Raw genomic sequence first — 23534 nt, 5'->3', positions numbered from 1 at the left:
ATCTGAAACGAAGGCCAAAACACAGCGCTAAACAAAGCCACAAGTACGTTTGAAGCCGCCAGCACGAAGAATAGGCAAATTTGTGTACTACCCATCATTCCCATGGTAGCCGAACGATCGCAGCACCAGAGTCCCCTCCAGTTAATTTTAGTAAACACTATGTCTCCGAACACTTGCTCTAACACTTACTGTGTCTGGCAGTGGCTCTCCCGAAGTTTCTCAAAGAAACGCGCAGTACTTCAGCAAAGCTCACACATTCCCACACCACACAGCCCGCCAGACGCCATTGCATTTCGAGAGCCCATGATCGAGCATAACTAACAGCATACGTGGCCCGCAAGCCACATACAAACACTGACCAGTGGCTGTCAGTTGTCACGATAGTGAGCCCCTGTATCGGAGTACTAACACATGACGTGCTTTTGGAGAACCCCACACTTTTTCACACTCGAAGAAAGAGCGTCGAAAACTCTTTATATTTATTATGTACAGTTGTCCTCAACTCCCACACATATTTTAAAAACTCCGCAGCGCATAAGTTAGCCAATGCGTTCTCCTCTGCGGTCATGGCCAAAATAACGTTTCGGCTTCGGCACGGGGTTGCTCGTGCGACAACAAAAAATACCGCCGCTCTTTGACAGATATGCAAACACTGCAATATTTAAATTTCGGCAGACACCACGTATTCTGGGAGTCGATGTCTTCGATGCGGTAGGCGATTAGTAGTCTATACCCAAAGTTTTTTACTCCATTGAGTCAAGCGTTGTGAGTTGCACGGACTTCGTGGTGCATTTTGAGTAGCTATGGGTATGTTGCACAGGCCCGTAGCAAGTAGTTTTTTTTGGAAGAGAAGAGGGTGGGGAGATCACTTGCGGAAGGCCTCGCCTGTTTGAGGAAGGCCTTGCCTATTCTCCGTCACCGAGAACACTACGCCCCCTATCGGGAAAAAACAGCGTTGTCAGTGCCTCCCACTGCCTTTCAGCGCACTGGGTGGCACTGGAAATGCTGTACAGTGTGTCCCAGTGTACTACAGTGTGCTGGGAGGCATTAGGACAGACTGTACAGCGTGGCTAGTGCCGCCCAGTGCGTAAAGAGGATGGGAATACTGTACCCAGTGGCACAGTGTCTTACAGCGCACGTGCAAGCACTGGCCATGCTGTACAGTGTCTGCCCGCGCACTGAAAACACTGGCAGCACGTTGGAAAAAACTAGGCGCTGGGTGGAATTCATATAAGATTTGGTATTGGGTCGCGAGACGTCGAAAGAAAGACTTACGGAATAACTTGAAAATATTCCATTCTGTGTTCTACACATATCTAGCTTCAGTTTTAGTTAAGCGACGGAGGTTTGTATACGCTAAAACAATCATCTGTCTAGCGTGTCCACGCGCGCGTTCTCTGATGTGTGTGATCAAGTGTCGTAAATGTAGTTCATATAACTGCATTGAAAGCTCTTATCATTCGCAACACAATATGACATTAGTATTGGTCTAATAATAGCATCAACCAACTCTAGCAGCCACTCCTTCCATATGGGCTCGTACCGCTGAAAGCCGCACGTCACCCGCAACAGTGAGCCAATGTAATGCTCGATCTCGGCGTTTTGAGATTCTGATTCATGTTGTCGAAGGTTATTATATGGCCTTGCTTAAGTCAGGTATGATCGAAACTACATTTGAACGGTTATTAGATTCTTCGTAATTGAATATCCACTTTCTTCACAGCGATCGTGGCGCACTGAGTAAAGCCTTATGCCTAACGGGCGGTTCGGCTAGGACGAACTACTGCGGCTGTATAGTACGCGGAACATAAACATAAAGGACAGAAGATATGTTTAAACGGGTGACGAAAACTAAAGTATTCATTGCGCAGGTCAGATGCATTGTTTTTTACATAAGTATGACGAACTGCTTAGCGAGTCAGTGCGATTGCCCCAATACATCTGCGGTTACGCTAATATCTTTTGCGGCCAAACGTGCTAGATAGACGTTCTGATTCTAGGCAGCACTTAAAAACAAATCAACTACCTTCCCTTAGGCTCTCGCGAACACGAATAGACTGAAATCTGCGTTTATAAACGAGAAAAATGAAAATACTGGCTACCGGAAGTAGTTATAGCATGAAGAAATAAGGGACCGTCTCCCGTCTTTCAGGTGTGGTCCAGCGGTAACGTGTCAGATTCAGGATTTATGGTGCGTCGAGGTGGTGGGTTAGAGTACCGCTCGCTCGTTTTAGGGGCGCAGCTCCTCTTAGTCTAACCTTGTCACGTCTCCGTTGTCCGGCGTAAACGGATCTCCCGTATGATTCAATAGATGGCGCTGTCTCATAGAACTACATACAAACTGCAGTTCAGGGACGATATTCTAGATGGCGCTGTACACAATCTGTGTCGCCATCACCATTTCTCGTGGCATTTCCTAGATTGCGTTGGTCCAATAGAATTGTGTGCAATATGGCGCTTGTGTGAATCGACACTAGATGGCGCTGGAAGTGCTGCTGCTCTCCGATTGGCTGCTGCGCGGGCTGCGCGGAGATGCGCGGGGAGCGAGCGCCTCTCTCATTCTCCTGGATCGTCGCCGTACGTGTCGGATCGTTGGCAGAGCATGGACGATGCGCAGCGGCGGGCGCTCGCTCGGCGGCAGCCAGGCGGGTTCCGTGACGGTGCGCGCCAAGGACGCCGCTGCGAAACGGGCTCAACGAGAAGCGAATCCCGAGACCATGATTGCTTCAGGAGCTTCGTCCAAGCTCTTCATCATTCACCCGTGGATATGCTGTAATTTTTTGTGTGTGCGTGAGTTCTTTTTTAGGCTTTTCTTTTTTTTTTTGTCGCAGTGCTCGCGTATTAGCCCTAGTTACGATCTGGGTATGACCACATCTTTTAGAAACAATTTAAAAGCCCGATTTCAGCCCGTCACGGGTGGCCCTGTGTGCAGTGCGCCAGCGTCCAGCGTGCCTCGTGCAGCGTCCCAGCGTCCCAGTACCCAGCGCCGCACTGGTCCAATGATCAGGTAAGGCACTGGGATAGTGCCACTGGGTTTTCCGATAGGGCCGAAACCGTATTTTATCCGACGCAAACTCCTTAACGCTATCGTGTTAATATTTCAAAAAGTCAGCTATCGCCATTCCTCGGTTCATAGAAACCGTGAATCACCTGTGGCTCATTCCCGAATCTCATGGGGCGTGGTATAATGGTATGTGCGGCACGTGACCAAAGAGAAGTGTTTCATGACGTTCGCGGCAAGTATCACACGCTATTCTCGTAATAACCTGTTCATTGGGTTCGTCATGTACAAATGCCCGCACATGCGAATTTTGTGATGGGACAAGTTCTGAGACGGCCACAAGAGCGCCCAGATGTAGGCTGATAGATAGATAGATAGATAGATAGATAGATAGATAGATAGATAGATAGATAGATAGATAGATAGATAGATAGATAGATAGATAGATAGATAGATAGATAGATAGATAGATAGATAGAAACGTAAAACTGCTTTCGCTTCGCTAAGAAATGCTTCGCATTTAATAGTGGCGGTCCCGACCCATCCCACTCGCAGTGGCAGCTGTGTCTGCAGGGACACCATGCCGGATTCTACGCTCGTCAAGCGAGCCTCCCTACCCAAATGACACAATACCATCAAAACTTTCGGCAGTGATCACTATTTTTAAGTGCGAAGCCTTTCTTAGCGAACTTCTGCAACTTTGAGCGTATCTATCTACCTGTCTGTCGATCTATCTGTCTACCTATCTAGCCGCCAACGACGTTGTGCTCTCCTGGCCGTTTCGTAAATGGGACATATACCGAAATTGGTGTGTTCAACATCACTGTATGACGAACAAAAACTATAGGTCGTAACATGAAAATCACGACATCCATGCCATGAAGGGCATGATTTACATGCTACGGTCTTGGTGCTGTTGCGGCCGTTTCGTTAACCAAAAGTGGTATGTCATGAGAAGATTGTGTGAAAAACATAAGTGACGGGTCCTATCGTGCAAATCGTGACACGCATGTCATGTACAGCATGATTTACGTAGCATGGTTTCGGGGTGCTCGTGGCTGTTTAATTATTATTATATATACCGAAATTGGTACGACGAAGCATTTCTGTATGACGAACAGAAATGACAGGTGGTAACATGGAAAATCATAACATGCGTCATATACGCCATGACCTACATGACCGCTGCGGCCGTTTCGTTATGTCGACATGTACCATATTTGATATTGCGTGGCGTGGCTGTATGAAGAACATAAATCACAGGTGCTAGCATGAAAATCGTGATAGGCATGTCATATCGAGCATGATTTACTAGCCACGCTCATGGTGCGCTCGCGGCCGTGTCGCTAGCTTGATAAAACCAAAATTGGTGTTGCGTGACATGACTGTACGACGAACACAAATGACACGTGGCAACAGTGACAATCGTCACACATGCCATGTAGAGCATGATTTACACGCCCCGCTTCTGGTGCGTTCGCGGTCGCTTCGCTAGCTTGGTATACCCCAAAACTGGTATTTGGTGACGTGACTTTAAGATGAATATGAATGACTGGTGGTAACATGCAAATTATGACATGCACGTCGTTTAGGACATGATTTACATGCTGCGCTCATGGTGCGCTCACGACCGTTTCCCTTGCTTGATATACACCAAAACTGGTATTGCGTGACATGACTCTATGACGAATATAAATAACTGGTGCTAACACGCAAATCACAACGAACATAAATGACAGGTGCTAACACGCAAACCATAACATGCATATCACGTACGGCATGATTTACAGACACTGTCTTGGTGCGCTTCCGGCAGTTTTGTTAACTGGATATACACCAAAATTAGTATGACATGAGTATGAGTGGGTGACGAACATAAACAACAGGTCATACATTTCATATACCAAAATATAGGCTTGAATATAATAAAAATTTTACATGCACGAATGCATGACAAACATGCGCTATACGGTGAACGGGATGTCATGACACGAATGGCTTCATTTGCCTCAAAGACAAAGAAGGCAATGTATGCAGCTCCTTACTGGCTGCTTCACGTTACATCGATTCTCACAGTGCCTGGGATCTGCCGGGTTTTTCTGGAAACACTCATCGTAGCAGGTCCACATAAACAGGTGGATCGAACGTTGAGCATCAAGGACTAGGATGCTTTCAGGGCCTGCAGGATAGCATGTATCCTCTTGCAGAATGGTGTACGCCCGATTGTCGATACATGGACGAGAGACCTCCTTGCTGACGCGGAGACCGTGACTAAGTGGATGACGCATGGAGCAGGCGCCTATCAGATTGACAGTAAATTGCTGAACATGTTCGCGTCTCTTGCGGGACTCAGAATACCCTACCAGACACTAGAAGCTTAACTTCACGCTCTGCCAGCGGATTGGGATTCTGAATAGAGGCATCGAGATGTGCGCGCTGTAGCAAACCTACCAGCCATGGCATGTGCATGCAGCTACATCTGGCGGCAACACAATATCCCGAAATCTGCAACCTACTGAAGCACCTGGTAGACGCATCAGCAAGCAAAACTGCACAACAATGCACTACAGAACCTCCTACATCAAATGCAAGCCACCGACAAAGAGGTCCTGGGTAACCCAGTCACAAATATCTCGCTGAGCAGATGACTCAACACAGATGTCCCTAGACAGGTCAGGATAATGCCTCCCTAGATTCCCCTATCACTCTGGTGGAAGTGTACGCTGGGAGAGGTAATCTGCCGTCAAACTCAAGTACCGGAGGACAATTGAATCACCAATCGACATCACCACTAGACCCCTACAAAGCGCGCACCGCTACACTCTAGAGACCATTTCGGAATATGTGATTATCGTCTGCGACTCGGGTTCCTTCAGTGCACTGTGGAGAACCACAGGGTCGTCTACATCCCTAAACCTGGAGGGTCTTATCAAGCCAGGAATCAAGGGTTAACCACGAGGGCCCATCATGTCTCCTTGAGCTATTTAACATCGCCCTTCTGAGTCTTCGACTACAGCTGTCTGCAAATACATCCGAAAGTCATTGCCTTGCGCGGGCGATATCACGCTGTGGGCTGTTGGAGGCAGTGATAGCGCAATGGAAGAGACCGTGCAAAAAGTAGTCATCATGGCGGTCCCGTGGTTCGAGAACTTTCGTATTCGCCGGCCACGTCTCACTCCTAAGTACCGAAGTCCCTTTACCTAAGTCCCTAAGTCCCTTAATCCTAAGTCCCTTATCCTAAGTCACTTTACGCACCGCCGAATGAATCAGGATAGCACGCATCCCACCAGGCTGAGCGTCGAAGGCCATCCACGTGTCGTGCATTCCTAGCCTGGGAGTCCTGGTGCTCGATATGAAACAGAACCGTAAAAACAGACACAGTCCAACGCCTCGGAAAAAACGCTACTCGAATAGGAAGACTCATCGCACGCATCACCACTAGACACACGGGAATGAAAGAGGACACCATTTTACGATTGGTACAAGCTTTTCTTACCAGCCAAATTACATACGCCGCACACTCCTTATGCTGCTCGAACGCCAAGAAACAAAGAATTTACTTCCTTCTGAAGAAAGCACACAAGCAAGGCTTGCACATCCCTCAATCGAAGGAGACTCAAAACATAATGAAATGGGACTTCCATACCACAATGGAGTTAAATGAGGCCCAACGCATTTTGCACTTCACGAGCGGCTCTCAGAAACAAACACCCACTGCCACGTCCCCCGTATCTGGTCATCCAATACATTATGTACACGGGATACTAGGTTCCAGTTTCCAGGGACATCGTTGAAACGTTCGTCATTCCCTCTTCAAGCTCCACATGCATTATGTCCACAATGTATATGGGACTGCCGACGGCGCCAGACACCCCAACAAGAGTTACATTTACAAGGGGGCCACACACGTAGCTTACGCATACGCAGCGGAATAAATGCAAGAGCCATCTACGGCCGTAACTGTGGGCACGGGGCCAAATCATACTACAACCACCAACAGCATCTTAAGCACCATACAACAACAAGACGGGAAAGCAGCTCTCATCCCTTTAGCTTACGCGATTACTACTGCCTCATGCGTCATTAGTGACGGCAAGACGGCTATCCGCAACTTTACCAGGGCATTCAAGCACCAGTCAACAACACGGCGACTATTACGGGCACGCTCATTCCCTATACCCTCGCTGTATAGTCGCATCTACCCAGCCGTTTATACACCACAATGGTGTATAAATGCTTGCGGGGTGGCTCGCGCAAACCTCCACCACATTACCTCGGCATATCCCGCGGCAAAACAAACACCATTATACCGACCACCAACCATAAGTTTGACATAACCATACAGTACTAGTCAAGACTGTGCTGCTCAGTGTGTGCACAGAGGACCAACGCCGGGCAGTCACACTGGCCGCAGACGCCGCCAAGGCTCAGAGAAGGGCATTTGCGTCAGCAAGTGAGGCTTCGATAGGGCTAGCCTTCCTGACGCCACCTATCTTCACCTGAGCAAGGACACAAAAGGTTTCGCCCCTCTACTCTCCCCTGTCGATCGGCCCATCATAGCGGCGCCGCCTGGACAACAAAGAGTACATACCGAAGCACACTTTGCGAATACGCGGACACATTTCATGATCTGATTTTCGATACTTCATCAAGGTTGTATTTATGCGTGACAAGACGTGAAATATCTTCGTGCACGCTTAATATTTTTCCTTCGTCAAGCGTAATTTCTTCGACATTCCCGGAATAGGGACCCGCCCAATCCTCTCTAGCAATAACCGCAGTCTACGATACAAATTCCGCAATGAATGCTTCATTTATTTATTCATTGCAGATTCAAAGCGATAACAACCATTCCTCATAATCGTATGCATATGAGAGCACGGTTGATAGCTCGTGTGCATGTGAGAGCGCGCAAAAAATTTTTCTCGATTTAACTATATATTGCCACGCGTGCGTATCATATTATTATGTAACCGGTCCCTTACGCGTGTAACCACTGCCTTGCGCAAACCGCGCCCCAGTGTCTGGGAACATTCCAGATTATTTTAGAATCTTCTGATAAGCTTGAGCACCTGACGAGAACAGCAGAGTTGATTCTGGAACTAACGTGCGCACCGACGATAACGCTGCAATATTCGGTGGCACCGGACCGGTGGCACCGGGATAAAATGCCGACGCGCTTTACTGCTCATCAAGTTACCGACAACTGACTTGCCGCTATCACTGTACAGCGTGCATTGCTTGCACATTAACTTTTCATTTCCTGGGCACACATTTGCCCGAATAAACATTTTCGTCATGAGGCCGCTGACCGCTGCCTTGTTGAACGTCACGACCACGCGAGAATATGTGCCATGCACCACTCTAACGTTTATAACTTTCCTATCGTCATCGGTTGTTCCCAGAATGGCAGACGCTGTGCTCTTCTTTCATAACAGGTAGCGGGCGCGTTTGCGTTGGTTTGTAGTTTACACGCGTGCAATTGTTTTCCTTGCACACTCTTTTCCTTCTCATTTTGCGTTTGCTTTCGTAGCTGCGGAAAACTACCAAATAATTTCCAAACAGATACCAACTATACCAACTTCACGGTCGGCCTGGAGAAATACAACTCTGACCTCGGATGATGACAATAAACAGACTGCTTTTCTCTAGCATCTCAATATTTTCATCCGCGTTAACTCAAAGATGTCTCTTGCAGCAGCATAGTTTTCTTCAGACAATTTGTCTGTCTTCAAGAATTGACAATGTACTTACAAACATCTGAAAGAAATTCCTAGCTGCGTAAGGCTGTACTTCGGGGCCATCCTCTTGAAGAGATCCCAGCTGAGGCGGTTCTCTGCCGCTTCAATTTTGCTGCCATGTATTTCTACGTCGGTATAGAAGAGGTAGTCGCAGTACTTGTTGTCTGGCGGGTACATGTCTTCCGAGATGGCTGTCTCATTCACGGTGCAGATTATCAGCTTCACTGCGAGTAGGTAGTAGAAAACACGCGATGATTCTTTCGTACATCTACTACTCATTTATTTTATTGCGATAGAAATTATATGGACGTCTCGGCTGGTTTTTGCCGTCGCCGTCGTCGTGCACTGTATATATATATATATATATATATATATATATATATATATATATATATATGAACCTCCCAAAGACAAATTATTCAGAAAAATGCTTCCGAAGCGCGGAATCGAACCAGCGACCTCTCGGTGCGCAACGCGTGGCGCTAACCACTACGCCACAAAGCGCAGAACCTTCAGGTAGTTAACGGCGAGCGTTATATACACACCCTTTACCGCTGTCAGGACTCGGAGACGGCAGGCGCTTATAAGCGTTTCTTCGTTACCAGCAATATGGCGTGAGCAGCGCAACGGGCGCATTTAAATGTTGTCGGCCAGCTCGCTCGCTTTTTCTAATATTTGCGCAGGGAGACCCTTGCCCTTCCGCTTTCTGCTCGCGCGGTAGCTGCGTTTCTGTAGCGTAGCAGCGCGTTCATCACGGGCCGCTTTTTTTGCTATCGCATTCATTGCTTCGCCCTTGCGGCGAGACTTTTATTTAGCTAGGCGTACTGCCCCCCTGTGTAAGTGGGCACAAATACGGAACATAACGCTAACTACACAAGATGCGACAATATTGCAAAATAAGGAAGCGAGACCTGATAAACACTTTTGGTAAGAGCGTCACATGGACATGATTGCTATTTATAGAATTGATAAACTATGCTAGAGCCTTCCGCGTCATACTGCACACCTAAGCCAATCGACTCCTATTTTTTGATGCTACCACATAAAAGGTGTCTAGAGAATAGGCAATCAGAACCAAGGTGTTGTGTCCGCCAATGAACACTTTTTTCTTAGATTGTGTGGGCTCGTGCAGCTCGCGTCGCTGCGAGCCTGACAGATCTGTAGGGGCACGATGCATCTTCCACATAGTACCTATGTCCACTTCACTTGAATATGCCCTCGTGTTCGTCTAGCCCTGTGGGTCATCCTACGTGACTTGGTATAGCTTTGACCTGCAACAGCTGAACTGACGGAGCTTGGTCTAGTATGCGAATTTCCGCCTGCTTGAAGCGACCGCGCGGGCCGACTTGCGTGACGCGTGGGTTTGAACCACCGCTGATCGCGAAGTGCGCTTGAGCTATGCCCACGTTTCGAAGCGTGAGTATGACTGCAGTCTATGCTGCAGCTTAAGAGGTGCGCTCGGAGAAGCGCCCTTACCAGTGGGCTCTGTTGTCGTTGTAACCACGTTCATGGTTGTTGTCATTGTGCTGGTCGCCGATGTAGTCGTTGTCATTGGGGAAGTTGCTGCGGTGGTTGTCGTTCTTGAATTTGTTGTCGTTGTGAGGCTTGTCTTTGAAAACGAATGAGCTGCGAAAAAATTAGTAGACGAGCAGTGCACATTAATTTCATGGTTTAAACGCTTCTGCTTAAAGGCGCCATAACACAGAATGTGCAGCACACTTCCCTACACGTCCAACAAGCCGGAGCAGCTTCAGTGCCCACAGTGATGTAATGTATAACCGAACTTGTCTTCATGCGCAATGCAACTACAAGGCAACATTACAACATGCACAAAGGCAATAGTTAGAGGTTCTTGCTTAGCTTGCGAGTGAGGTTTACACTTGGGCTTATATCATAACATCGAAGCTGTTATCATCGAAACTATCATTATCATAAACGGGTACGAGCCACGAAAATTGGGCTAATACCACCAGGGAACACTGGTCTTCGAAAAATGAAAAAGGCAACAATTGTCATCATCAACGGGAATGTGCCACCAAAAAATTACACCATCTCCCGCTAAAGGGGACCATGAGGCGATGCGAAGCCGGAGCACTTGCACGATCGCGTTCCGTTGGCGTTCGTTGGGCATGCTACCGACCTCGCGTAGTGGAACGCGAAGAGGAACACTACGCGCGTCTTGTCTTCCCTCTGGCCTAGCTTTAGTTCTCACAGGTCGAGCGGGAAACGCGGTCTACAGGAGCGCGAGAGGGGGTCAGCGTAGGAGCGGAGAGAGAGGGCGAGGGGACAAGCATGCTCTGGCGCTCATCGCGGCGTTGCGCAGAAGAGAATTTCGGCATGCCGAGCCCGCATTTCATAGGAGTCAACCAAAGCAAGCGCTGGACAACGCACGCAGCGCTCTACACGCTTGAAGGAGAGGAGACTGGAGAAGAAGAGTAGCGCATGTGCCGCGAGAGCAGATGCGAGAACGCAGGCGCAAGCGAGCGCAAGCAGCTGCTGGGAGAGAAATGGGAGAGAGTAGCGCGTAGCTGTTGGAGAGAGGCAAGGAGGAGAATTGCGCATATGTAGTGTGAGTGCGGACGCCCACGCCGCACTACATACCCCCGAGCAAGAGATGCTTCGCATCTAAAATTGGTTTAATCCTACTAGGGATCACTGCTCCACTAAAAATGAAAAGGCAACAACTGTCATCATCATGAACGGGAATGTGCCACGGAAATTGGGTAATTCCCACTACTCTCGCCTGGTCTACTAAAAATGAAAGCAATTGTTAGCCCAACAACAAATAGCTGCGAAGCGACGGCGGTGAGCCGAAGACCCCGAGTATGTAAAACCACAAGAGAATGCTAGGTAAAGAGAAAGGTGACGGCGGCTGTGACAAGACTCCGATTTGATGGAAGACCTAAGACAACGACGACGCGCCCGCAGATCTATGAGAGGTGCGAACGCTTGGTTTCAGCGCGAGTTTCTGTTTCGAGACTTTGGACATCCGTTTCGTTTCTGTGACTGTCTGTGGCTTTAAATCGAACCTCTCTGCGCTGAGAATGAACGTAGAAACAACCCAGCATCACCTAAGTAAAGCCTAGCAACGACCTAGAAGCAACCTAGAACAGCCTGCAGCACCTAGCTACCGCCTAGAAACAACCTACAAGCATCTTGATTAGTCTTCCACATTGTCCAGTTTCGCTGTTTCAAGCCTTGCGCGGCTTAGTGCAAGCATCGACAATTCTTTTCTGAAGCGTTGTTTGAACCGCCGCTGATCACGAGGCGCGCTTGAGCTATGCGCGCGTTTAGGAGCGCGAGTATGACTGCAGTCTATGCTGAAACATTAAGCGTTGCGCTCGGAGTGGCGCCCTTACCAGTGGGTTCTGCTGTCGTTGTAATCGCGTTCATGGTTGTTGTTGTCATTGTACTGGTCGACGATGTAGTGGTTGTCGTTGGGGAAGTTGCAGTAGTAATTGTCGTTTTTGTAGTCGACGTCGTTCTGGGACTTCTCATTGAAAACGAATGAGCCGCGAAAAATTTAGTAGAGAAGCAGTGCACATTGATTTGATGGTTTAAACACTTCTCCTGAAAGGCGCCATAACGCAGGATGTGCAGCTGGAATGACATTCTTATCATGTGTAAAAAGCCGGAGTAGCTTCAGTGCCTTCAGTAATATACTGTATATCCGAATTTCTCTTCATGCCTGATGCAGCTATATAGCAACATTGCGACATGCACGAAAGGCAATATTTAGAGGTTCTTGCTTGGCTTGAGTGAGGTTTACACTTGGGCTTATATTTTAACAGCGAAGCTGTTGAACAAGTCGTTCCTTGTCTGTCCAACAAAAACACTATCATCTTCATACATTGTAAAGAAACTGAATAAATTGAATAAACGGGTACGAGCCACAAAATTCGGTTAATCCCACTAGGCACCACTGGTCCACTAAAATTGAAAAGGCAACAACTGTAATCATCGTAAACGGGAGTGTGCCACAGAAATTGGGTGAATCCCGCTACTCACCACTGGTCCACTAAAAATTAAGGCAATAGCTAGTCCAACAGCAAAGAGCTGCGAAGCGACGGCGGTGAGCCGAAGACCCCGAGTATGTACAACGAGAGAATACTAGGTAAAGTGACAGGTGACGGCGGCTGTGAGAAGACCCCGAATTGGTGGAAGACCTACGCCAACGACGATGCGCCCGTAGATCTATGAGAGGTGCGAACGCTTTGTTTCAGTGCGAGCTTATGTCTCTCGACTTTGGACATCTGTTTCGTTTCTGAGGCTGTCTGGCTTAACTCGAACCTCAGTGCGCTCACAATGAACGTAGAAACAACCCAGCATCACCTAGCTAAAGCCTAGCAACCACCTAGATGCAACCTATAACAGCCTGCAAAACCTAGTACTGCCTAGAAACAACCTACAAGCATCTAGATTAGTCTTCCGAATCGTACAGTTTCATTCTTTCAAGCCTTTCGTGGCTTAGTGCAAGCTTCGGCAATTTTTTTCTGCTGATGTCTTTTCAGTAGGTTTCGCACCTGTTTTTATTTGATGCGTGCTGTTGTTTTTTATTGCTCGAGAAAGAAAACTCAGGTCACCGTGCTGTGTCCGGCCTGGAAAAGGGGGAGAGACAGTCAATACACGCGCGTCGATACAAAGGATTGACAGAGTATTGGTCATGTCGTGAGGCAATTGTTACCACTGTGATAGTCGCTGATCGGAGAAGTCTACTGTCTACAATAGATGCGCGCGAAATGCAACAACAGCATCCTAGTAAACTCATATTTCCTGTTTCGGTGTCTCCCTCTCTCTCTGTGCGTGCGTGTGTGTGCGCGTGCGCGTGTGTGGTGGTGTGTGTGTGTGTGTGTGTGTGTGCGTGTTTTGTGTGTGTCTGCAATACATAGATATTCCACGAATTATTACATGACCATATTGCATTTACAAGTCCGGAAGAAAACACTGCGACGCCGACTGCCTGTCTCGTGCCCCCGTCAACCCGCCGCCACTGGTCGACCAGGATGACGACTGCTTTTTGGGAACCATAAGTGCTGACGACGTCGCTGGACGACATCAAGCCGACCTGGAACTCAGGGACCTTGTGGAATACCTCGAGGTGAGAGCCACCGTTGTTCCGGAAGTATTCAGGCGAGGATCGGCGTCATTTGTCTTCAAAAACGACGTCCTCGTGAAGAAGAACTAAGTCGTGAAAAAGAACAATAAGGTCTCCGACGAACGACCTTATTGTTGTATCTTCGGCACAGCGACCAGCAGAATCTGCAGGCCCGGCACGACGATCCGATGGCTGGCCACCTCGGCTTTTCCCGAACGCTTACGAGGATACAAGAAAAGTACTACTGGCTGCGCCTTACCACCGACGTCGCTCGCTACATGAGCGACATCGGTAGCGCCTCATCACGGACAGAGGTATCGCTTTTACTGCTCACCTTACTCAGGCGATCTTGAAATACAGGCAAACAAGCAACCGCCGGACCATAGCCTAGCACTCCCAGACCAATGGCCCCACCGCAAGCCTAAATAAGACCATCGCCGACATTCTGGTCATGTTGTGAACACAAGACGTGGGATGCCATCCTGCCGCACGTGACTTTTGCATACAACACGGTCGCGCAAGAAACGACGCAGATGACGCCATACAAGTTGGTATACGGATGAAACCCGGCAATGACGCTCGACGCCATGCTACCCAACGTCACCTACGAAGAAAACATCGACGTGACTGTTCTTCAGCACGCCGAAGAAACTCGACAACTAGCCCACCTACGCATCAAAAATCAGCAGAAGACCGACAGCCGCCGTTGGAATCTTCGACGACGCTTCGTGCAATACCAGCCCGCCGACCGTACCTGGGTGTGGATGCCGATACGCCGACGTGGACTTAGTTAAAAACTTCTTCGAGAATACCTTGGGCCATACAAGGTTCTTCGACGTCTCGGCACCCTAGACTACGAGGTCATCCCGGACGGCATCACCAACTCTCAGCGGCGCCGCGCACGACCTGAAGTCGTCCATGTCGCGCGCCTTAAGCCGTTTCATACGCGTTAGCGAACCATTGGAGTGCTTTTCCCTTTAAAATTGTACTTTATTTGTGTATGCACTTTCTCTCCCTTTCCATATTCTGTTACGAGCATCGGGACGATGCTTCTATTCACAGGGGGGCAATGGCACGCGCGCTTCTATTTGTTATTTTTATGTGATCATTCCGTTCCACGCGTAGCCGCTGCCTTGCGGAAGCCGCGCCCTAATGTCTGAAAACCTTCTAGGTTATTTTAGAATCTTATAGGTTTGAGCACGCAAACGCGCTAACGCGGCCACCAGTGATGAGGCCCAAATGTTCGATGCCGTATGTATAAATACCGCAGCGCCTTACTGTAGATCAGATTATCGACGGCCGATGCTCTGTTCACCGCTATTAGTATACTGCCTGCCTTGCTTGCAGTTCGACTTTCCGTTTCCCGGCCACAAGTTCGGCCAAATAAAAAGTTCCGTATTTCCGAGTTCTGCTACAGTCTTCGTCACCCTCACTACTACGTGAAATATCTTCAATGGTTATGCCTTCCAATCTAAGGCCTTCTAATGCCGTCCACTGTCTTTTATATAAAGAGATGCCTATGCTCTACTTCATCCACTTCGTCTTCGTGAGAAAAGAAAGTTGAGTTCGCTGCGATGGCAAAGAAATGAGCGGGATAGCTCCAAATTGTAAAGTTTCACGAAGTAAGGCTAGCAGCTCACTCCAATAGCATGCAACCCGGCTCCACTCAACAAAACTCAGGCGTAAGGAAACGTGGTCGCTGCAGCTAGCGAACCGGCCTTCAGTCTCTCACTCCATAGCAAAATGAGCGATGAGAACACAAGTACGAAGTTATCAGCCGCATGCTAATTCCCTCTAAAGATACGGCGGCTCCGATGGTCGGCGTCCAGGCCCAGCAGGTAAGGGTATGCAGTGCATGCATGATCCAAGAAGGCCCCACTCCGGTACCCCTTCATGCGCCTTTCGCATATTATGGCAGGCACCGCACTCTCTGATCACTACGATATCTGTAACTTAATTCGGAATGCAACAAAAAGACGAGGATGAGAGTCGGACCCGGATGTCTGGCCATATCGAAGGAATGGAAGCAACTGCCCGTGTGAGCGCCCTTCGCCGATGCTCGTGCTTCGCGCCCCTTTACTCTTTTTATTTGCTACACGTAAAAGGTACACTTACGTGTGGGCGCTGCAGTAGATACCCGCTGTACCCTGACCCTTGGGCTGCCTCCCATTTGCTGGCTTGTTGATATCGTTGTTTGGACAGTTTTCGTCGCAGGAGGAGATGGGAAGGGCCCGGCGATGCCATCGAGGTCCTCCGTGTTGGCGACACCGGATTCAACCATAACTGTAGGGCAACACGCAGAAATCAGCCATACGCCGTAACATTCACATTTTAGGTCTTGATTGACGCAAACCATGTGGCACATTGGTACCTTTAGTGCGGCTTTCAGGACTACAGTTTGCACCATAGGCGTGCTCAGTGATCATCACTATATGGGGGAGGGGCCGAAGTTTCAGCACAGCGGCCTCATCCCTCCGCTCCTTGCGACTCCCTGCCGCTCCGGCCCATATATTCACAACGCAAAGGCAGAGATGAGGTAATGGGGGAGGGAAAGAATGCCTGCGCCGCAACAGCCTGTGCTCACGCATACATGCTTCGGACAGAGAAAGTCAACAGACCCAAAGTTTCAACCAGAGAATTTGTCTTCGTCAGGGAAAGTCATCTTCTCGAATCCTTTGCTTTGCCGACATTCCTTGTTCAAGCTATTTTTCATCACTTCAAGTCATCATACTCCTCTGAATTGAGCTCTTGTATTCAATTCCGAGAATAGATAATGTGAAATTTCAAGATTCACACGGCACAATAACTTACTCTTTCTTACTCATGACTGAAGTGATGGACGAAAAGAAAACGAAGAAACACCACCGAATTTTCAAAGCTGAAATCGACATTTCATTGCGCTCAGCTCTATATTATATACAATGCAGCTCAGACAACACTGGTACAACGTCACCAGCGAGATTACGGTCACTGCAAGGCAAAGGCTTCTACTAAGATCCTCCAATTAGCACGGTCCTGTGATTGCTGCGGCTACCTGATCCCCGCAACTTTTTTAATCTCACTGCCCACCTAACTCTGTACCTTCCCCTCGCCTTCTCTTCGAATGCAGCCTGTTACTCTTGATGATGAGCGGTTATCTTGCATTCTCGCTCCATGCCCTGCCCATGCCCATTTCTTTTTATTTCGACTAAGATGTCCTGAACAACCGTTTGTTCTATTCCCACTCTGCTCTCTTCTTATCCCTTAAGGTTACAATTATCATCTTCCTTTCCTTGACTCACAGCCTCGTCCTCAAATAAATCGGAAACTTTTCGAAAGCCCCCAGGTATCGGCTCCGAAGCTAAGTACCAGCGAGACGGAGCTCTTATTAGCTTTATTTTTAAGTATAGTGTTAAACTACCATTCATGATTTGAAGATGCCTGCCTATTGCGCTCCACTTCAATCTTAATCTTCTAGTTACTTCACTCTCATGGTTCGGCTCCGCGGTTACTACGTGTCTTTAGTAGACGTGATCTTTTACAAATTCCAAAAAAGGCAAGAATGGGAAGATGGAAGCTTGCGACGAGAAATTCGTAAACAGGCTGTGTGTGCTGGAGCCGACGTTTGCACAAGTGGACTTGTCTTTTTGAAGGCTGCTACTCATATCCTTAGCGGTCATGTGTACATGCTTGGCACACACTCCTCCATTCCAGAGGCGTGCGCATTTTCGATGGAAGCGAAAATGCTTGAGGCTCGTGTGCTTAGGTTTAGGTGCACGTTAAAAAACCCCAGGTGGGCAAGACTGCCGGAGCCCCCCACTACGGCGTCCGTCATAATCATATCGTCGTTTTGGGACATTAAACACCAACAATTAGTTGAAATAACTCCAATCTAAACAAAGGGGGAGGAGAGGGCAACTGTGAAAGCGGGGTGGGGGTGGGATACAATGGAGGCCGCCGTGACGAATTGGATGATTCAAAAGGAAAGAGGTATTCCGTGTAAAAAAATTGTGACAGTATGAACATTGGAGCATAAACGAATGTTCATATTTTCACAAACGGTACATTGGCGAAACCGGTCAGCCTGTTAATTTTAGATGAAACGGGCATCGCGCTGACATGGCGAAGAAATTACCGAAAGGAGTGGCACCAGCATTTTAATGGAACACATCACAACTTCGATGATCTCAAATTTAACATCTTTGAATAAAACTTCCGGTCCCCAAAAGGCAGAAAATATTCAGTCATACCTTATTAACAAGTTTAATACACTTCACCCAGCAAGTAATAACGTTTTATAGAGGGCGGTTGAATCTATCCCATATGTTACACACACGACGCAAACCAATCAGTGTTAAGTCCTTCTTAGGAATTTTTAACCTGACGTTTTTAAGCGTTGCTTCCTTCTCACAACCGTAACTTAGCGAAACGTCAACCACCCGCCGCTGTCCTTTTTTTCCCCGGAATGAGTTTCCTTTTGATTCACCCAATTCTTCAGGGTGGTCTCTCATTGTCCGCAACCCCCGCTTTTGCAGTTGCTCTCTCCTCCTCCTTTGCTTGGATTGGAGGAGAAGGTACGAAGCATATACACAGGAGCGCTAAAGAAATCAGTACCAGCCTTAAAAAAGACAAATCTACTTGTTGAAATGTCGGCTCCCGCGCACACCCCCTGTTTACAAATCTTTCTTTATGACTTCCATTAACTCGCTACCTCTCGAAAAGCGCTCTTCCCTTGCGAGACTCTTGAACATTAGTTTTCTGCTATAAATTTTAAGACCTACAGTTGTGCTCATCCTTTACGAATCCAATATTCATGATTTGGAATTTCTTTTCTGAGTTACTAAGGCACTGTTACTTCACTTTCTCAACGTCTTAGTTTTCTGCGTGCATTTTATCCAAATAGAGTGAGAAATATGTACCCACCAAAATCGCCGGCAGTAATCACGAGGACGACCACGAGGCCTACCAGGGCCACCATGCACAGGCACATGATAATTGCCAGCCCTGTTTCTCTAGCTTGGAGCTCACTGCACAGAATTTCACCGATCCTCTTCTGTATTTCTTGGCTTTCTTCCCTCGTTCTAAGTTTAGTAAACATGGACATGATTTCAATGAGCAAAGTCACAGTTTCGCATTAGGCGTGAAGCAATGAATGCGATAGCAAGAAATTGTAATATAACAGGAAGAACGGCAGGCAGCAAGAAACTTGCCGCGTGCTGCTCAAGCACAAAGGACGCAGGAAAAGAAAACACATAAAGCGAGTGCGAACTAACAACTCTCGCAGTTAACTGTCGCAGTTCGACACTTGCAGCGCGCTGCTCAAACACAAATAAGAACGCACAGGTAAGCACAGGATGAGCGTGAACTGTCATTGTTGGTACTTCAACTAACCCTTATTTGGGTTCTCCTATTTAGCAGATCACTCCTTTTTCAAACGCGACCGCTGCAAGGGAGAAAACTGACCTTCGTGTGGTGTACAGCTTCAACGCAAACGTTGCGGTGCAAGCACAAGACGTACGAAACTCCCCCTGCCGAGACAATCGAGCGAGTGCGGTCGACCACGCCCTGTATGTCAAAGTACAAGTCGAAGGCACACATCCCAACTATGGGAAACACTTGAGAGTTTTAGAATTGGGGGCCCAAGGAATTTGCGAGCCGCCAGGACGCATGCGCAGAACGCAAGCCACTCTTGCGCTCGTGTTGTCCCAAGACACTACAGCGGCTTTCTTTGGGCGGCAAACAAAACCGCTGAGCGCGCGATCTCAAGAGAATAAAATGAAGACGGTGCTTGGCTGTGGCACATGAAGCAACTGCTCGCGTTCCCTGCGGGCGTCGATTCTGGTCTCTAAGATAAAGCTTCATTTAGGTCTAGTTGGTACATACAGCTGAGGCTAAAATTACAGCGCAAACGCACTTCTTTGTCTTTCTTACTTATGTACTTCTCAGGCACGTAGCCAGGATAATTTTTCTGGGGGGGAGGAGGAAGGGGGCTCAAGACCTAATTGTTTGAAAGAAAGGCTTTCCATGGCAAAAGGACAAAAAGAAAGGTTGCAGGGGAGCATAGAAAGCTGGAAGAATTTCGGAGGGGGGCCCTACCTTGCCCACGTGCCTAACTTCTATGTCAACGCACCCATCTAATATATATGTTCATGCCTTCGCTTCGCGTGTTTAATGCACTATCATCCTTCTAATACATTTTGGTTTAGTGCGATTGTTGTGTGCGCATGTGCGGTAAGGTTGCCTCAGGTCTATATATACATTGGCGTATCAAAGAATAAAACAGTTGTTAGTCAGCGCTTGTGTCGTACGTTTCTTTTCTTCGTCGGTGTCTTGTGCGTTTGCGCTGTAATTTTAGCCTCAGGATTCTGGTTACGGTGTAACATGTGTACTGTCATTCTGGTTCAGCCGTGTCGTTTCATCTCTCCTGTGGCATAAGCCTACAACAGCCAAAGCGTTCCCACTAGCTCTTGCCACCACGAGCCACGGGACGCTCTTCTTTTTCCCTGGCCGACTGGCCACGAGTGGCGTGGCGCTACAACCCAAAATGGAAATCTAGCGCGAGTGGCTAGCGCTGCGAAGCAAACGCAGTGCGGGCAACAGTGTAGCATGGCCCGCGTCTCGCATAATTCGAATTTCGCCCCGTGTCGCATCTTATGTGTTTCTTCCAACGCCGCGTTTGTTTTTATTGTGCCGTTATTAGCCCAGAGAACGAAGGAGGCATGGCAATATTGTCTAAGGCAGCGCGAAGCGGAGCGAGGAGTCCCAGGTTCGAAATGCCGGTCTTGCGCTCAGGACTTATTTAGGGGCGAAGCACCTTAGGGTCGAGGTTCATCCGCGTCCAGCCATCATGGTGCATGAAACCCAAACCGACAGCGATCGCGCCAAGGAGATGTCTCCTTCCTCTTGTTGGCCGACGTTTGTCCGTCCATCCGCGTCCGGCGGTCACGGTACACGAAACCGAAACCGGCAGCACCGTGTACAATTGAAACCGAAAACATCTATGAAAAATATTAACGGCACCGTGTACAATGGTAACCGAAAACATCTGTGATGAAAGGTCAACAAAAGGTGAACAAGCACAAAAATAAAATAACAAAATACCGCAAAAACAAAACATCTGAAGGGTAACAAAAGGTGAACAAGCACAAAAATAAAATGACAAAACACCGTAAAAAATCCGACATTAGGCGCCCATCAATCAAGCATGTGACAGCACAATGCACGCTGCAGTGAAAAATACACGTGAGTCACGGATGATTTACTGTAACGCCGAACGATTTCCAGGTGCTTCGCCCACTCATCATCAATCACTTCAGGGAGATGCGGTGATTTTTTTCTTCTGAATTACTTTTAATTGTGGCTTTTATTTATATATCCATGCATCTACATATCCGGGACGTGACGGCGACGGCAAAAATCCGCCGAGAGTGTCCACATAACTGTTATCGCAATAAAAGTGCGCCAAAACAAACAAATGCGAAGAAACAATGATACTCAATAATATGTAGATTAATATATCAATTGTAGTAAGTTCACTTGTCATTTAAGTTTACGAGTGAATTAAATATCAACACTGTAATCATGATTACTTATTTCTCGCCTGCGTGCTCAGAGCACGGCCTCAGTGCTATTGAGCGTTGTTACTTGTAGCTATTGAAAGAGGATGAACGTGCGAAGCTCCAAAGCAACCACCTTCTACAAACCGCTTGTCGCATATAAAACTACGTCCCCCCCTCATCGCCGCAGTAGTAATGAGATGTCACCACAGCAGAAAGCAGACTGACAATTCTTGGTTGTGGTTCTCTGAAGCGCCACATACATTGTCGCTTAAAGTCGCCGTCACAGAGCGTTATTTGTAGTTGTGTTGTATTAAGCTCTACGCACACTGGCTCTTTTAGTGATGTATAATTAGTACGCCTAACGAGCCTTCCTCAGTGTGCGTAGGAAATAAGTGCTGGCATATTACCCTACTTCGTAAATCATTCTAATATAACGACACCAATCGCTAGCGATTACTTTCGAGTTGCTTTCATTTTAGTTTTGTAATTAGTGTGATTGCTTTTTGGCCTGCCCAATGAACCTGACTGGCCTTTCGAGAGGTCCAGATGGTCATATGTAAACAATATTGAGCGAAAAGAGATATCTAACCGCAGGAATAACTTAACTGTTTTACAAGGAAGTGCAGCGCTATTGTACACCCAGATGTGATCATGTGCGTTGACACACACACACAAATTTGCAGCATTGCTATTTGTAAAACGTATACAAATAAGTTATTACCGAGGCATATGCTGAAAGTCAGCTCAATAATGAAGTACGTGGGTATACATCCCTAAAATTAATCTCAGTGAAAATTCTACGAACATGTAATGGCAGACGTCGCACGGGCAGTTGCTATTATTATAAAAACCTATGCGCTCCCGCTACAGCGTCGAATGAACTACTGAGGTCAGTTATATATGGCAGCTATCTTAGTATCCTCCCGATGGTGTATAATGCTCAATGTAGAAAACTTTTCTGCGCCACAACAACTGAACTAATGCTTAGTAACGTGGCGTTTTGGGCCTCTTGGGGTCTCATATTGAAAATTATAGTGCACAAAAACACAGGCAAAGAAAGACGTGACACACACAGGCGCTAACTTGCAACAATGTTTATTTCGAAAAAAAGGAAACACATATATAGGCAACATCGCTTTTCCACCATCATCATTACACGCACTTTGCAAATTCAACGATCTTTACGTATATACGCTAACTCCTTACAGGAGATGGCAACCGACGGTTTGGAAATACACGGAGTTCAATACATAGTTGAATTTGCAAAGTGCGTGTCGGGATGATGGTGGAAAAGCGATATTGCCCATATATGTGGTTCCAGGTTTTCGAAATAAATATTGTTGCATGTTAGCGCCTGTGTGTATCACATCTTTCTTTGCCCGTGTTTTTTGTGTGCTATAACCTTCAGTATGAACTAATGCTTATTTCATTGTTTTAGATTAAATGATGTGCCAGCTTGTTTAGCACTCATGGATACCCACATTGCATTGCGGGAGCCTAGTAAAGCACGTTGAAATATTTCTGACCATACGCATTAAGCAACGGCACAAACTAGGCTAGCCAAAGTTCTCGTTACATACATGTTGGGGAGTGCTCGACATGTGGCGAATACTCTGTGCATAGTTTTATTCTGTATTTCAGAAATCCTCTGTTCAGTAGATAGGAAGTTCGTCGTTTCTTGTTGCCCTTTTTAAGCTATGTGCAAATAAATGTAAAATATGGTGAAAAATATCTTCTGATTTCAGATGGCACACTGTTTATTTTCATTACGCCGATTTTTAAGTCACAGCAGATCGACCATGTCTGAGAGGCCGACTAAATTTCACACTATCATATTCAAGTACGTTCGTAGCGCTTACGTTGCTTGCAAGCCAGTAAAGAAGCACCAGTGCACTTGATGCCATACTCACTCTAACTAGAATTAACTGCAGCTACCGTATACGGTGGTACAGGCACGTAGCCAGGATTTTTTTTCGGGGCGGGGGGGGGGGGGGGGCAAGGCCTAATTGCTCTAAATAAAGTCTTTCCATGACAAAAAGAATAAAGTTGCAAAGGGAATATAGAAGGCTGGACGAGCTTCGGGGGGGGGGGGGGGCTCCTGCGGCCCCCCTGGCCTACGTGCCTGCGGTGGCAACATTTGTTATCCGCACTCATGGAAA

Source organism: Rhipicephalus sanguineus, chromosome 8, assembly GCF_013339695.2.
Source record: "Rhipicephalus sanguineus isolate Rsan-2018 chromosome 8, BIME_Rsan_1.4, whole genome shotgun sequence".
NCBI lineage: Eukaryota > Metazoa > Arthropoda > Arachnida > Ixodida > Ixodidae > Rhipicephalus > Rhipicephalus sanguineus.
Note: the sequence above shows the minus strand (reverse complement) of the source record.